The sequence below is a fragment of the Eretmochelys imbricata genome, chromosome 6 (assembly GCF_965152235.1).
Source record: "Eretmochelys imbricata isolate rEreImb1 chromosome 6, rEreImb1.hap1, whole genome shotgun sequence".
In the NCBI taxonomy this organism is placed as follows: domain Eukaryota; kingdom Metazoa; phylum Chordata; order Testudines; family Cheloniidae; genus Eretmochelys; species Eretmochelys imbricata.
The window spans coordinates 100,603,463-100,620,697 of NC_135577.1; the positions used below are offsets into that span (position 1 = coordinate 100,603,463).

Below are 17,235 nucleotides of genomic sequence, written 5' to 3' on the forward strand. Positions count from 1 at the left end.
ATGGCTGAGAAAAGAACTGTGCTGAATAGAATAACTATTTCTGTCTGTGTATCTTTTTTGTAACTTAAGGTTTTGCCTAGAGGGGTTCTCTATGTTTTGAATCTAATTACCCTGTTCGGTATCTACCATCCTAATTTTACAGGGGGGATTTCTTTATTTCTATTTACTTCTATTTTTATTAAAAGTCTTCTTGTAAGAAAACTGAATGCTTTTTCATTGTTCTCAGATCCAAGGGTTTGGGTTTGTGGTCACCTATGCAAATTGGTGAGGCTTTTTATCCAACATTTCCCAGGAAAGGGGGGTGCAAGCATTGGGAGGATTGGTCATTGTTCTTAAGATCCAAGGGTCTGGGTCTGTAGTCACCTAGGCAAATTAGTGAGGCTTTTTACCAAACCTTGTCCAGGAAGTGGGGTGCAAGGTTTTGGGAAGTATTTTGGGGGGAAAGACGTGTCCAAACAGCTCTTCCCCAATAACCAGTATTAGTTTGGTGGTGGTAGCGGCCAATCCAAGGACAAAGGGTGGAATATTTTGTACCTTGGGGAAGTTTTGACCTAAGCTGGTAAAGATAAGCTTAGGAGGTTTTTCATGCAGGTCCCCACATCTGTACCCTAGAGTTCAGAGTGGGGGAGGAACCTTGACATTCCTGATCTGTAAAATGGGGAGGATATTTAGCTTTGTCAAATACTGTCCCTTTAAAGGAGGGTGCATATGTAGGGGCATAGCGAGCAGATCGAGGGACGTGATCATTCCCCTCTATTCGACATTGGTGAGGCCTCATCTGGAGCACTGTGTCTAGTTTTGGGCCCCACACTACAAGAAGGATGCGGATAAATTGGAGAGAGTCCAGCGAAGAGCAACAAAAATGATTAGGGGTCTGGAACACATGACTTATGAGGAGAGGCTGAGGGAACTGGGATTGTTTAGTCTGCAGAAGAGAAGAATGAGGGGGGATTTGATAGCTGCTTTCAACTACCTGAGAGGTGGTTCCAGAGAGGATGGTTCTAGACTATTCTCAGTGGTAGAAGAGGACAGGACAAGGAGTAATGGTCTCAAGTTGCAGTGGGGGAGGTTTAGGTTGGATAATAGGAAAAACTTTTTCACTAGGAGGGTGGTGAAACACTGGAATGCGTTACCTAGGGAGGTGGTGGAATCTCCTTCCTTGGAAGTTTTTAAGGTCAGGCTTGACAAAGCCCTGGCTGGGATGATTTAATCGGGGATTGGTCCTGCTTTGAGCAGGGGTTTGGACTAGATGACCTCCTGAGGTCCCTTCCAACCCTGATATTCTATGATATGTTTCCAAAGCAATGCCTGAGCACTTTGGGGCCACACTGATACAGATGATAACAATAATATTTAGCTCTTATGAAGTGGTTTTCATCAGCAGATTTCAAAGCACATTACAAAGAGCTAATGTCTGCTACTGTATTTCTTCAATGATGTGATTATTAATACATTGTTAAGGTTACTTCTGGTGCCCTTTGAGGATTAGTTTAAAGTCCACTATTGATTTTAATGATATGCCAATGATATTAGTATTAAACATAATTAGTCATATTAGATTGTTTGACAATGACTGTTTTATATACAGTATAGTCATTTCAGAAGATAATAGTTTCAGATAGAGTTAAATAAAGATTCAACTGGAGTTTGAAATGGAACGAGACCAATTAATTGGGAGGCAACATGGTCCAAAGGCTAGTGTGAGGAGAATGAGGGTTCTAGATCTAGTGCCACAGACGTTGTGTGACCTTGTGTCAGTCACTTAACCACTCTGTGCCTCAGTTTCCCCACTGTAAGATAAGGATACTACTTACCCACCTTAGTAAAGCACTTTGATATGGCTGGAGAAATATGTGCAAAATATTAATAAAAGCACAAAAAGACAATAAAAATGACTGCTAAATATAAAGTCTGTTATGAATGTCAGTATCACAGTAGTAGCTATAATCTGATATAAGTCAAAGTATATAAATATTTGGATGTGCTGCCGACAGACGATTTACACTAGAATAGGCATGCTGAATATGTCGATTTGATAATCAGATCATTCAGGAGTTGGCATATTTTACTTTTGTTCATTTCTTTATAGAATAAGATTCTCCTTGTTGGCCTCTTCAGAAATTATATTTAAGTAATATAATGGAGTCTATTGATAGACAGGTTATTAGGTTTCTCACCAAAAGGTAAATTACAATGGAATCAATTACTCAAATCAAGGGTGCATTTGAATTAGTTTCTTTACAGGCGCTGACTTTTATTTTTCCCGCTGGGTGCTCCACCATTGCTCCATCCTGAGGCCCTGCCCCCATTCTGTCCCTTCCCCCGAGACCCTGCCTTCACTCGACCTCTTCCTGTCCCCACTCCGTCCCTTCTCTAAGGCCCCCCACCCACCCACCACTCTCTGTTCTCTGCCCTCCCCTGGGTGCCTCCCACCAGCCAACAGAAAGCTGATCAGTGGCCAGCCCCAGGGATGCCAAACAGGAGGGGCTGGTGGCTGCTGAGCACCCCCTATTTTTTTTCAGGGGTGCTTGAGCCCTGGAGCACCCACGGAGTCAGCGCCTCTTTTAGCGTTGTCCACACTGTGGTTCAAAACATACTAGGTACACAGTTGTGTCAAAATTAACATGCTTAGAATCACAGGGCGCATTCTGTTATTCATATTTAAGAGTAACTCCATGGTGTCAATGGAAGCAGAATTTGGTCCATAGGCTACATACAATAAGAATTTTTCCATAAATGAAAAACACAAGCCTAATTCCATGTGTCTGTATTCTGGGTTTTGCAAATCTGCAAGACTCTCGGGTTCAAGAGAAGTTGCGTTCTTTGTACTTCCAAAGGTGCTGCATAAGAACTTACATTTCAGACTCACGCAAACAAGAAAAAAGCCTTTGTCACGAAAATGCCATTATGAAACAGCCTTCTCAGGACTGCATATTTTTGGACCTATTGGACCATACCCAGTTTTCTAGAGAGTATGCAGGTAGCGCACATGCTAGCGAGTCCAGTAACCAAAACAGTGACAAAACTCTTACTCCCTTCAGTGGGACGGAATCAAGCCCCACAGTTGATTGCTAAAGAATTATAATAATCAAGGATGCATACTTGGCCTTTGGAAGCAGTAAAAGACTAGATTCTGCCTTGGCCTAATATGGCCATCCAGAGGAGACATTCCCCAAATGCAGCACTGGGTATAAGGGAAGAACAAGGGATACATCTCTGATGCTCACCCCCTAAAGCGAGTAAGCAGGGAGGGAGTAGTGGGGAGTGAATGGAATCATGTCTCTGCCCCCTACAGGCTGGCCAGCACAGTTACCCAAATGTGTGGCAAGGGATAAGGAAAGCACACAGCACCCTTTTAAAGGCTTTAGCAAAATACTCCTCCCTTCTCCCCAGTGCAAGAGGGAAACCTCAATGAAACTTCATTAGAAGGGTGTCTTTGAGGCACAGAGTAGCAGCCGTATTAGTCTGTATTCGCAAAAAGAAAAGGAGATCCGATGAAGTGAGCTGTAGCTCACGAAAGCTTATGCTCAAATAAATTTGTTAGTCTCTAAGGTGCCACAAGTACTCCTTTTCTTTTTGAGGCACACAGACTCTCAGTGCTCCCCCTGGTGACAGTGTAATTCTCCCTGGTGATACCCATTACTGAGGAATGTGCCTAAAGGCAAAATCTAGCCCACAGTAAGTACATAGTAAATCTGTAGCAAACAGACATTGTATGTAATCACTCCTCTCCCTATAACAATAATCACAGAAAAGTTGTTTGGAGTGCATCACTTAGCAATCCACTTTGGTGGACATCAAGTTGGTAGAAAACATATACTTCCTAGAGAAACAAAGATTAAACAGAATTAGTCTACAGTTTTATATTCTCTTTAATTGCTTCCCTAACAGTCAAAATGGTAAATTAAAGACATAATTTTCCACTGATTAATAACAGACATAACATATTTTGACATTAAAAGAATCAATATAAAAGCAGAACTGCCAAGCATTTAAATAAGTTCATAGTGTTAATGTAACAGCTAAAATCTGTACATCTAACACCTGTTCTAATAAACAGATATAAAGGATTTTTTTCTGATCAGTATACATTTGTATGTTTTACATTGCCTCCTCCCAAATTCCAGTTCAATCAGTAACATGCTTCACAAGTGTATATCACTTCTAAAAAAACCTGAAGTAATATATACATAACCTAGTATATGACTTGGTGGCATAAAATAAATGTAGATGCCAATAAAAAGTAACAGAAAATGTCAAAGACAAACCAGGGTCATCTAACGTATACAGTACAGTACACGGAACTGATATTTACAAGAGCTTTCAGAAAAGACAATGGAGTCCCAAATTTTCTCTAATTGCACTAATAATCAGCTCACCTGTCTATCTTATTTACAACTGTCTTTTCAATGAGACATTAAAGGATTAGTTGCTGTAAAGTCTAAAGTACTTTAACATTCAGCAATAAATAAGATTTTGTTTTAAGACTCAGCTATTTACAGCCTCTGTCTGTACGACAGCAAAACCCAGCCCTCCAGTGACCACACACTTCCTAGAGATTTCCTTGGAAAGGTATTTTCCTTCTCTTTATTCAGTCACGTTTATTTACATTCAATCATATTGACCAAATAAATGAAAACTGCTTAAACGGCCTCCTTTAACTTTTCAACTTTGACCATACATTCCAATGTCCAAGTGGAATGCTGCAAACACTTACCCTATTGATTAGATGAACTCGTACAAATTAATATACATTTGAATCCAGAGCGATATTTTAAATTCTTTTACACTTACTTAGTCTAGTGTGTGCTGCCTGCCCACTGATGCGATATCAGAAACCTGCAAGCTACTATTTCTGCAACTGTGTCACTGTAGATAGTCTGAAACATGTACGTAGCTGTTGCCATGGAAACAAACACAGCTAGGGTAGAGTGCCAAGCTGTGTTAATTCCTTCAGCCATGAACCCCAGGGGAACACTAACATTCATCTTCATTCTCCTTTTGTCTCTCACTGCTTTCATTTTTTTTTTCACATTATCAAATGATGGACTAAATACATATGGCAACACCTGAAAATACCATTGTTGAAACAATACAAGCCCCATGCTTTATATCAGAGCATCACCGGTTCCTACACCCTGCAAAAACTTCACTTGGGAGGATGGACAACTTCACTTTTTTTGGTTAGGGTAGGACAAAGGAACAAGAATAATGCAGAACTCAGTTGCAGAGCAGGGTTTTAGCCTGACAGAACAGCTGTCACGTTGGGCTTGGAGATGCTATAGCAGAGCGTCATCTGTTCTGGGCCAGGCAAGAACTTTCTAAAGTGGAACCAAGATATCAGCTTCTCCCTCCCCCCTAAAGTTGTAGTAAACAAGGGGAAGCATGGTCTAGTAGTTAAAGCACAGGTGCCAACTTCCTGTATGACTTTGGGCAAGTCGTTGCATCTCACTGTGCTACTGCTTACCCATCTGTGACACTGGGATAATATTTCCTGACTTCACTGGGGTGTGTTGAGGTGTCATTCTTTGTGTTAAAATGCTTTGAGATCCATAAATGGAGGGGGCTGTAGAAGTACAAAGAGTTATTGTATTATAAATGCTTATGAACTGACGTAAATTGTAATTTGGTAGAGGCACTTGACAAGGCCGGGGGTTCTCTGGGGCCAATTTGTCCTTGCCATTGAGCAGTTGCACCTTCACAGATTAGGAGCACCTAGTAATGGGGTGCAAACTGAACTTTGGCCCATAAACCTCCCTGCTAGTGTACAAACTGCACAGAAGCAGTCTGGAAAATGGCATGAAGGCCTAGAGATAGGCATGGCTCAGTGCAAGGAGGCACTTTCCCAGCTACCACCACCCATGGAGCAATGCAAAACCAGTAGCCAAGCTGCCATTGTCTTGTTGCCCCAACTGTGCTCTGCCACTCCTGAAAGGAGAGACACTGAATGTGGGGGGAGCATTCACTTGTGTCTGAGTTTAACTCTGGGTCAGTCCCAGTTTTGAGGAAAGGGGAACATTCTACTTAGTGTGGCTCCTCCCCATTACCTCTGGTCCTGCCCACATTTTCCACACAGTCCCAGATTGCGTGGTTATTTGACAGAGGTGGAAAGGTGACCTCGCCTAGAAGAATGTATCCCAATTGGCCATTTATCTCCCCCACAGGGCTCCACCCCAGATTTCTCTATGGCTTTTCCCCATTCCGAACAGCACAGCTGGGCATGGGGACTACATGGGCCAGTATTCATACTCACATAATCCTCTTTGCTTCTTCTGTTTGCCCCAAATTCCAATATCACCCTCCAAATTTACCATGTGATGACTTCTGAATATTTCAGGCTTCACCATTAAACATAATAAATGGCAGGCCTTCACTACCGGGAGCTCACCGGGGGCAATGTCTGGACTAAGGGAGACTTTTTTCTTTAGTGATTGCTGTATATACCCACATTAGGAGACATAACTCACCTGTAAAGATTTAATTACACCTCACTGCTGGAGTCATTTCAGCACATCTGTCTGGATGGAATTCACTGTCTCTCTCTTGCATTAAGCACACATACAGTGAATGTGCTCCTCCATCTAAATCATCTTTGTCATGGTTTGCCAGCAGAGACACCCAACACATTTTTAATGGCTAGATGACAAGGGCCAAATCTGTTACTCACCCAAAACTCCCATGGACATCAGTGGGAGTTTTGCATGGGTACAGTGAGCAGGATTTGGCCTCAAAAAATTAACTGGCCCCAATGAGTCCCTGAAGTCTGCATGTGGGGAGAACCCTAGGGCACTGCTGCAGACAAGGGGGTCAGCCACCTCCCGAGCAGCAGTACCCCTTCCCTTGGACTCTGTAGAGGTTCTTGAGGGGTCCTTGGATCTGTGCCTGGCAAGGGAACAGGCAGTGGGTAAGTCAGAACAGTAGATGGACACCATATTCCCACTGTTCCTGCAGAACTCAGGATGGAAATGCCACACAGTCTGAGGCTGTACTGCACTTCTGAGCCCCTTCTCCCATCCCCCTCTGCATTGAGAATTTTCCTTTAAGAAGAGTGCTGGGGATCGCCATGATCTGCAGAAGTCCTGGCAGCTGCAGTGCCAGGGAGGCATAAGGCAGAGTATGTACAGAAGCATTGGGCCTTTGCGTAGATGGCCTGCTTCCCACTGATGTCACAAATTCCATGTGGATCTCAGGAATTCTGAAAAACAATTGGAGAGATTTCCTCTCTGTTAGTCCCTTCCCCTCGATTTTCTAATCAGGGGAAGAGGGACATTTGGGTCCTGAGTTTTGATGGCTTAGTAAGAGGGGCCCAACTGAACACAAATCTTTTAAATCAGATACAGCTGTGAAAGTCCAATTGCCCCTTTAAGTGTTTAACTACCCTACCCAGAACTAACAACACTGGGCCAGTAACAGGATCACTGCCGCCAAAGGTGGGTGAGAGGCATTTGTCTGCTCTTCTTGACATTGCAGTCTTATGGTAAGAAAGAACACATTTTAAAGCCTGGTCTCTGGATCAAGAGGGATGTTAGTAGAAGATTACACTATAAATCTAATCCCTTATCCCCAGTACTCAACAGTTTGGTATTTGAACCAGCCTTTCATCAAAGAAACTGACATTGGAGTATTAGGAAATTTGGTCAATTGATAGTGAATGAGGCAGTCATGTCTATCAATCTGCTCAGAGGCAGACTGGTGACTGCTCCTGTCAGTTTCTTCAAATGAGACGTATTTTGAGTTCTCAAACAGTTCATTCATCTTTTCACTAGGGTGCACCTTGGTAAAAGCTTCTTACATCTTCCATGATGCCAGTACAAATTCTTTGCTATTTCAAAGTACATGTTTTAGGTACTTGTATGGTTCCCATCACCACAGTATCTGAGAGCCTCCCCAAAACCCTGTGAGGTAAGGAGAACTCGCCATTTTACAGATAGGGAATTGAAGCACAGAGAGACTAAGTGAGCTGCCCAAGGCCACAGCAGAAGTCTGTGGCAGAGCAGGGAATTAAGCACAGGTCTTCTATGTCTCAGCTGAGCACCTAACCATTGGACCTTCCTTCCTCCCAAAAACACGGGACAAAGATCTGGACTGAAATATCCCCACAAATTCTGGCATGCGATGGACAGCTACAAGCAGGATTTTGTGACTCTATAAAAAGTCATCTAATTCCACTAAGGTCCTATATACAGTAACACAGCCTGATGGGGTAGCCCTCTTCTCTTTCAACTAATAGGGGGTTAGGAGATCTGTGACAGTCTAGCTCTCCCCTTACTCAACACAGGCCAGCACAGAACTTCCAGCATCATAACTTTAAAGAGTCTATGGGGGGAAGGAAGCACTTCTCAAAGGATGGGTCAACCAGTCTATAGAAAGATCACTTTCTTTTAAATTCAATAGGACTTTTCCATAAGAGTTGGGCCTCAAATGTACAGTTTTTATAAACTCTACAAGAGGAAGAGACTGCACAGTTTATAAAATTCTTCAGGAGAATGTTCATTCTGTAGGCTGTCTCACCAAAGGATTTTAAATTCCACAGAGTTAAGCACTTCTGGACTTTCAATGCATACATATCTGGAATAAAACAGTGGGGGGAAAACCTGACCTACAGTGTCTGCATGACACAGACACCAATGTACCTGTATTTGAGTCTCTTTTTCTTCCTCTTTCCAGTCGCCTTCAGAAGAAGCCAAAAAAAAAAAAAGAAATCTGACATGTTGGGATGGCACTAGGACCCAGATCCTCTAAGGCACAGGCCTTATTATACACACACAAACTCCCCAGTGGGAATCAGGCACCTAAATACCTTAGAACAGTGGTTTTCAACCTGTGGTCTATGCCTTATATTTCCAAAGGGAAAGTTAGAATTTTGTCAGGGTCCACAAATGAAAAACGATTGAAAACCACTGTCTTAGAGGATCTGGGCCTCCATGTCGTGACTGAGAGGCACTAAAGGTACGTCTACACTGCCGCTGGGAGTTTGCCTTCCAGCCCGGGCAAACAGAATCATGCTAGCTCAGCTCAAGCTAGTACACTACAAATAGTAACACGGACATTGTAGCTCAAGTGGCAGCTTGGGTTCTCAAGGCCAATCGACCCACCCTGGGTCTGAGCTCGGGTGGCCAGCCTGAGCCTCCGTCCGGGCTGCAACGTTCACAGTGCTGCAGGCTAGCTTGAAATGAACTAGCAAGAGTCTGTCTATGTGGACTGGACGGGTTGCTCCCAGCTGCAGTGGACATAAGATACTTCTCATCACCCAGCTGCTCAGTACTGAGACAGTCTTAATCCTGGATCACTAACTACAGTTGCCCAGCAAGTATTCATGTTTCCGTACACTTTGTAGTGAAAGACTGAAACATCCTGTCTCTTTTTGTTGTGTGACCATTTCCGATTGATTTGGCACTCAACTGTTACTTTGCTTTCCTCTCTGCAGGTGCAAGAAGTTGAGGAGTTGCTGCCTCAACAGAAGAGAGATACCAGGGTTGTGTATTTCAAATCCACTAGTGATGCTGAGGCACATTATTGCTTATATTATGCACAGTATTAATTACATTTTATCTAACAGTTGGTTCTTCTTGGTGTTGAATATTGGTTACAACAAAAACACCATTTATAATTCTGTCAAGTGTATTTTTTAAATATAACCTGAAAAGGGAAGGGAAGTGGGTATGTGCACTATTTGCTTCTTTCTCATGTATATAAATAAAATACATCCTAAAACGGTTTTGAGAGCGAGTATGAGAAGAGAGTTCAGATCTTGCCTACACTGTAAACCTCTATGGCCACGTCTATACTGGGGAAATTAACAAAGAATTTCCTCTCGTGTTATCACCAGTTCTGCTCAACAAGTCTTAGCACCAGACCAGAACTCTAATGTAGATTAATCTTGTGGGGCAGACCTGTTTCCACCACCATGTTAGTTAAACCTGATAAAATCAAGTCAACCTGACACAGTGGTAAAAATGGGTACAGCCTCAGGAAGCTTGTTTAGACTAGGTTCCCTCTAATGCTACCTTCAGGTCAGTTGAACTAGTGATAGCAGCCATGGGTCAAGGTTGCTAGCCACCAGAGAACCCATACCAGGGAAGCCTGATTACTTGGAGATGAAAGTGATTTTTAGTCAGACTGCTACATTTTTTTGTGTTTTGTTTTTTGTTAACACCTATTTAAACCAAAACACTTGGGAGAAAAGCTGTCTCTTTATTAAATATTTAACACCTTTCCCTTCGGCTGTGGGCTGAGAAAGCTCCCAATCTGCCTGTGAGTCACCATGAAGTCCTCCAACAAAAACAGGGAAGACAAGACTTGATATTTTTGCAGGGGGAAAAAGCCAAAACCAAGCAAAACATTTCTTTTTTTGAAAAAACAAAATAAAAATTTTGTTAGGCCTTCTTTATGCATAATGAAGAAGCAAAACAGGAGCACAATCACTGACTCCTTTTATTCTCTTTTTATAGATTTTAAGCTCAGAAGGGACCATTAGATCTCTAGTCTGACCTCTTACATAACATAGGCTGTAGAATTTCATTCAGTTACTCCTACTCCTGTACTGAGCCCAGTAACTTGGGTTTGACTAAAGCACATCTTCCAAAAAGACATCCACATCTTCCAAAAAGACACTAAGAGACACATAGTGGCCATGTGAGTAACTAAGTCAGCCACTTATTTCAATCAAATTAAGATAAATGCACTTCAGCATGTTTTCCTTTTTTGTCCAAATCACTTGTTCAAAACCCAGATGAGTTAATTTACTCGCACCGCTGACGACTGTCCTGTTGCCGTTGGCTTAGGCAGCTGTGAAAAAGGTGGCATCTGTGCACTTAGAATAAACTCAAGTAAACTTACTTGGACAAGTCAATAACTCTAGAAACATTGTACACACTCTCACACTGGCACAGAATCACTGGTATGTTCAACTGCTTTGAGCTACTAAATATATTGTAAAAAAATGGAAACCAATGCTCCAAACCACATTTACCAGATTCCACTGTGAGGTGCTGTAGTTCTGACTGCATCATCCACACTTCCTTTATGCCCACTAAAATTACTAATCAACAAAGCAATTGGAACTGCCTGGCTCGAGGTTTTTCATTTCCTTATTATTTGCTGACTTTAAAAGTAACCTATGTAACTGTCATTCTAGCTACTGTGACAAAGTTCCTCCTCTACCTTGGTGGGTCTTGCACTTATTGGCGGATTTGCTCAGCTCGGAGCTTCACGGCAGCTCTTAGATTGGCCCTTTTCGTGAACCCACAGTCCGGGTCAACTCCTCCTGTGTCTGACCAGGAGTTGGGAGGTTTGGGAGGAACCCGGGCCCGCCCTCTACTCCGGGTTCCAGCCCAGGGCGCTGTGGAATGCAGCTGTCTAGAGTGCCTCCTGGAACAGCTGTGCAACAGCTACAACTCCCTGGGCTATTTCCCCATGGCCTCCTCCCAACACCTTCTTTATCCTCACCATAGGACCTTCCTCCTGGTGTCTGATCATGCTTGTACACCTCAGTCCTCCAACAGTCCGCGTTCTCACTCTCAGCTCCTAGCGCCTTTTGCCCCCAGCTCCTTACACGCGCACCACACATTGAAGTGAGCTCCTTTTTAAACCCAGGTGCCCCGATTAACCTGCCTTAATTGATTCTAGCAGCTTCTTGATTGGCTGTAGGTGTTCTAATCAGTCTGTCTGCCTTAATTGTTTCCAGAAGGTTCCTGATTGTTCTGGAACCTTCCCTGTTACCTTACCCAGGGAAAAGGGACCTACTTAACCTGGGGCTAATATATCTGCCTTCTAATACTCTTCTGTAGCCATCTGGCCCGACCTTGTCACACTATGTACTTTATTTCTAGTGTAATTTCCCATGCAGCAGGTAAAATACATCAGAAAGTTGGAATGCTGTAATGCATAAACAAAAATCACATGCTTGGACAGTAAATTATCAACTCTCTTTGGTAGCTACAGACAGGAGTCTCAGAGTGAAATCCTTATCTGCTCAACATACAAATCATCAGAGAGGATACTTATTCAGTAGTTCTTTTATCTCTGATGGGATACTGTACTAACATATCCTCTGGTAAAGTTAGAGAACTAATGTAACACGGTGCCTCCACTGAACACAGATGGGAAGAAGTGTACAACCATGGCCACTCCACTGAACACTTGGGTCACCTCTAGAATGGATTACTGCAATACCATTTTACCCAAGGCTGCCCTTGAAGGCGATCTAGAAATTACAGTTGGTATAATATGCTATAGCCTGTGTGTTAAAGGGAACACATTTTGGGGATTACATCATACCAGTTCTCTGCACTGACTACCCATCTAGTAAGTGATAAACTTCAAGGATCTGGCCTTGTTCTTCAAATCCCTAATTGGGCTTGAGCCAACATATCTGAAGGATTGGCAAAGGCATTTAATGGGGGTACTAAGACTGACAGATCTTAGATCTATTCTCACTGATCTGAGGCCAGGGACTTCTCAGCAAGGCACCGATAGCTTTGGAATTCTCTGTCACCAGAGATCAAGTTAAACACAATAATTACCACCTTGGGGGCTAGAAGCAAGAGTTACCTTTTCCAGCAAGCCTTCTTCTGGGCGAGCGGGATTGCTGGGCTGCATGACCTAGGAATTGTGTCATCACGCTCTGGTTCTTCCAAAGCAAGCAGTTCAGATTTGTGAGACAGAGGGGTAAAGAGTTTTGTTCCTCTCTTTTAATGGATTTAAATCTTTTTTAATCCTAACTAAATGACAGTCAGATACATCACAGGGATGGGCTCTCTTTAAAAATGAAATCAGTCGTGATGATGATAAAATAGAATCTGTCAGGGTGGCAGAGCAGCAGTCACATGGTGTAGGGCAGATAATTTAACAGCCTAGCCACCTGAATCCAATATAGGGAGGCAGAAATGGAATGCAAGCTTGGGTAGCAATATTTGGTGCAAGACAGGACAAGCCTAATGGATTAAGGAAATGTGATACGGAATCTTCCCATCAGAAATAATTATAATTAGCCTAGACGTTACAGTAATGTATGAATAATAACTAATTACAATAACCAGATAAACAGTGCTGCTACTGTTTTCAGAGCATAAGCAATAACATTCGGGGAATGCAAAATCTAAAAAGTGTGAATTAATAGCCACCAACCACTAATACCCTCCTGTGCACATGAGACTAAAAGCAAAATATGAAGCTAAAATATACATGCTGCTGAAACACGGACTCTAATGTTCAAACTTTGCAAAAACTTTAGCAATCTGTCAAAAAGTTTTTAGGCAAAAACAAAAATTTGCAGAGACCAGCTCCAAATCTTCCAAATCCAAATTGAATACAGGAAAGGAGGTTGACCCAGAAACAAGAAAAGGGCAATGTTTGCCTCCCATCATAATTCACAAAAATATATGGTCCTTTTTATCCACTTCAGTGGCCATTACAAGAGTAAAAAACTATTTGAGTTATTTGCTCTAGTCTAAAAACTCAACTGGCCAAATTCTGATCTCAGTTCTGCATCTTCCTGCCTATTATTAATGGATGTAACAGGGCTGAATATAATCCAAAATCTGCTGTCATCTGGTGGCTGCCAAATACGAATGAAGCATTGGTGTTGCACAGCGTAACAGGGATACACAGGTGCACCCAAATGCAGAATGTGGCCCAGCATCTATTAATAGTCAGCAGACAGTTAAGTCTTTGTAGTTGTGATCTGATAAATAGATGTTAATGTACCATATAAATATGAAAACTCATTTATTTTTGAACCTATGAATATGAAAAGTTCACCTTCCCATAACCTCTTAGCAAACTAAAATAACACAGATTTTCTTTCAAAATATTCCTAGATTATGATTCCATGACTTAAAGAAGGAGAGAATCTGTTTGCCAGTTCTTAAAATATTAATAGTGAAATGCCAAGACTCATATTCTTATTGTGATGCATTTGTATCTCTCTGAGTAATTCCCATTGGCATTAATAAGAGTCACTTACGTAAAGCTCCTTGCATCAAGATAACATAATCCAAAGAATCTTATTATATAATGATGATTCTGGCTCTAGAAAAGGCAGTGTCCATTTTCCATCTCTTTCGGCTATAGTGCAGTACAGTGTTTAGGGCTCTCAGTGCACCAGTCTATAAAAATCAAATCAAATAAATAATTTTAACTCTCCCTCTCACATGGGGCCACATCCCTCTTGCCTCGCTCAGGCAAGTATTCCCACTGATTGAAGACTATGAGACTATTCTTGTGAGGAAAGCATGTAAGGGGCTTCTGAAGTATGTTCTAAATGTTGATGGTTCCCATTGGGGCTGACCGATTCCTGTCAGAAAGGAGAGATTCTGATGCTGATTCTCATTTACCTTTATGTTCCCTTAAACCTGTTCCCAGTACTCCCACTTTCAGGCCTCTTTACACTGGCAGAACCACATGAAAGGACCTTAGAGGAGAGTAAATGAGAATCCAGGCCTTCCACCTCTTTGTGGTCATTTTAACTACCTATGGATCTTTTGATACTGGCACAAGCCATAGAAATGGAATGAAGCCCAGCACTAATGAACTCAGCATCCATCAATGGCTTTCCTGAAACCCAGGGGCAGGGCCTACAGGGTGCTGAACACCCCAGTGGAGATGCTGAGTGCCCTCAGATCTCAAACATCCGACGAAGTGGGTATTCACCCACAAAAGCTTATGCTCCAATACATCTGCTAGTCTATAAGGTGCCACAGGACTCTTTGCCTCTTTTACGGATCCAGACGAACACGGCTACCCCTCTGATACTCAGATCTCAAGCAGCTTTCAGGAAGTGCTGTCAGGCTTGTCCTCATGCCTCCTCTTCTACCACAAGCTTTTCCTGCTCTCTGTCTGGTGCTGCATTGCCTGCCTAGACAGCAACAACTTGTTTCTAATTTCCCAGCAATTCTAGCTCTGATACAACAACAATGCCAAATCATTTGAGTCCAATTAAACCTCCAAAAGATGATTCATAGTAAATTGAACTGTGGTTAATTTTGGTTCATTATCACATATTCAACTCATACTTTCCAAGAATTTTTAGTCTGAGCTCCATCTGTAGGTTACCTACCCGGTACCAGTACAAGTCTGGTAAGTAAAATGAACTGAGGGATATGCCTGGGAGTTTTTTATTTATTTATTTTTCTTACAGCAGAAAATTAAGGCAGGAAAGAAATCTTTTTTTTTAAGTTTAAATTGATCTATTCATTACATCGACAGTAAGAAGCTCCAGATAACATATGAGCCAGAGGAAACTCCTTTAATTTGGTGGGCCAACTCCTGGATAAAAAAATTTGCTTAGGTCAAGGACAGGTTGGGAGAGATTTAAAAAAAAATCTTTTTATTTAATATCTTTTTAATAGGAGACTGAGCTGGTGTACAAATGAATAGCACTGGTCAAATGATCTTCTCCTTTATTTAGGCAGAGCCAAATTCTCCAGTCCTGGTTCTGGCAAGACTTCCATTGAATTCAACAGTAGTTTGACATAGTGAAAACTGAAAAAGGAGTACAGGAGTTGGACCTTAAGAATCACAAGATGACCAAAGTTCCTTATTTAATTAAATATGTCCAAATTCTACAATGTGTTCAAATATTCATAATCTTCATGAATGGCAAAACAATGTAATTAAAACCAAAAAACTCAGCTTTGAGACAATACAAAACTGGCACTGTGATGCCAGATTGTGCCATCATCAATTCTTATTGCTCCAGGTACCCTAAGTGTATTTAAAAGATCATAACAGTTACAGCCCAATTGCCACTGGGACTCCAGAGCAGGTGCACTCATCATCTAAACAGAAGCCTCCGTGAAAGCAATTCAAGTTGAAATTGCGACACGATTTTCAGAATGTGAAAGAGACCCATTGTGAACAATTACACATTCCAAAAATGCAAAATAAAAAGGCATATTCCATCCATTGTTGTATGCAGTGTAATTGTAGCCAGGTCAGTCACAGGATATTAGAGAGACAAGGTGGGTGAGGTAATATCTTTTATTGGACCAGATTCTGTTGGTGAGAGACAAGCTTTTGGAATCCAAGGGCAAGTCATGCCTGACCAACCTGAATGCCTTCTATGATGAGATAACTGGCTCTGTGGATATGGGGAAAGCAGGGGACGTGATATACCTTGACTTTAGCAAAGCTTTTGATACAGTCTCCAACAGTATTCTTGCCAGCAAGTTAAAGAAGAATGGATTGGATGAATGGACTACAAGGTGGATAGAAAGCTGGCTAGATCGTCGGGCCCAACAGGTAGTGATCAATGGCTTGATGTCTAGTTGGCAGCGGGTTCTGAGGCCGGTTTTGTTCAACGTCTTCATTAATGATCTGGATATGGTATGGCTTGCACTCTCAGCAAGTTCACGGATGACACTAAGCTGTGGGGAGAGGCAAATACGCAGGAGGGTAGGGATAGGGTCCAGAGAAATTAGAGGATTGGGCAAAAAGAAATCTGAAGAGGTTCAAAACGGACAAGTGCAGAGTCCTGCACTTAGGATGGAAGAATCCCGTGCACTGCTACAGGCTGAGACCAACTGGCTAAGCAGCAGTTCTGCAGAAAAGGACCTGGGGATTACAGTGGACGAGAAGCTGGCAATGAGTGTATAGTGTGCCCTTGTTGTCAAGAAGGCTAACGACATATTGGACTGCGTTAGTAGGAGCATTGCCAGCAGATCGGGGGAAGTGATTATTCCCCTCTATTCAGCACTGGTGAGGCCACATCTGTCATATTGTGTCCCATTTTGGGCCCTCCACTACAGAAAGATGTGGACAAATTGGAGAGAGTCCAGCGGAGGGCAACAAAAATGAATAGGGGGCTGGAGCACATAATTTATGAGGAGAGGCTGAGGGAACTGGGATTATTTAGTCTACAGAAGAGAAGAGTGAGGAGGGATTTGATAGCAGCCTTCAAATACCTGAAGGGGGGTTCCAAAGAGGATGGAGTTAGGCTTTTCTCAGTGGTGGCAGATGACAGAACAAGGAGCAATGGTCTCAAGTTGCAGTGGGGGAGGTCTAGGTTGGATATTAGGAAAAATTATTTCACTAGGAGAGTGGTGAAGCACTGGAATGAGTTACCTAGGGAGGTGGTGAAATCTCCATCCTGAGGGGTTTTTAAGGCCCAGCTTGACAAAGCCTTGGCTGGGATGATTTAGTTGGGGTTGGTCTGCTTTGAGCAAGGGGTTGGACTGGATGACTTTCTGAGGTCTCTTCCAACCCTAATCTTCTATGATGCTATGATTCTAGGTC

The 17,235-nt window shown here is 42.4% G+C and overlaps 1 protein-coding gene across 3 annotated transcripts in view; it reads right to left on the reverse strand.

Moving 5' to 3' along the window:
• Positions 1–17,235, reverse strand: part of FOXN3 (forkhead box N3) — a 299,791-nt gene that overhangs the window by 226,462 nt on the left and 56,094 nt on the right. Inside the window, exon 1 of one of the 3 annotated variants that reach the window (XM_077819246.1) lies at positions 4,795–4,833. The exons of 1 other annotated variant lie outside the window; for it this stretch is intronic. The gene's annotated coding sequence lies outside the window, so the exon portion shown is untranslated. Of the gene's footprint in view, positions 1–4,717; positions 4,834–17,235 lie in introns of those variants that run through there. One more of the 3 variants, XM_077819244.1, reaches the window with a different exon arrangement.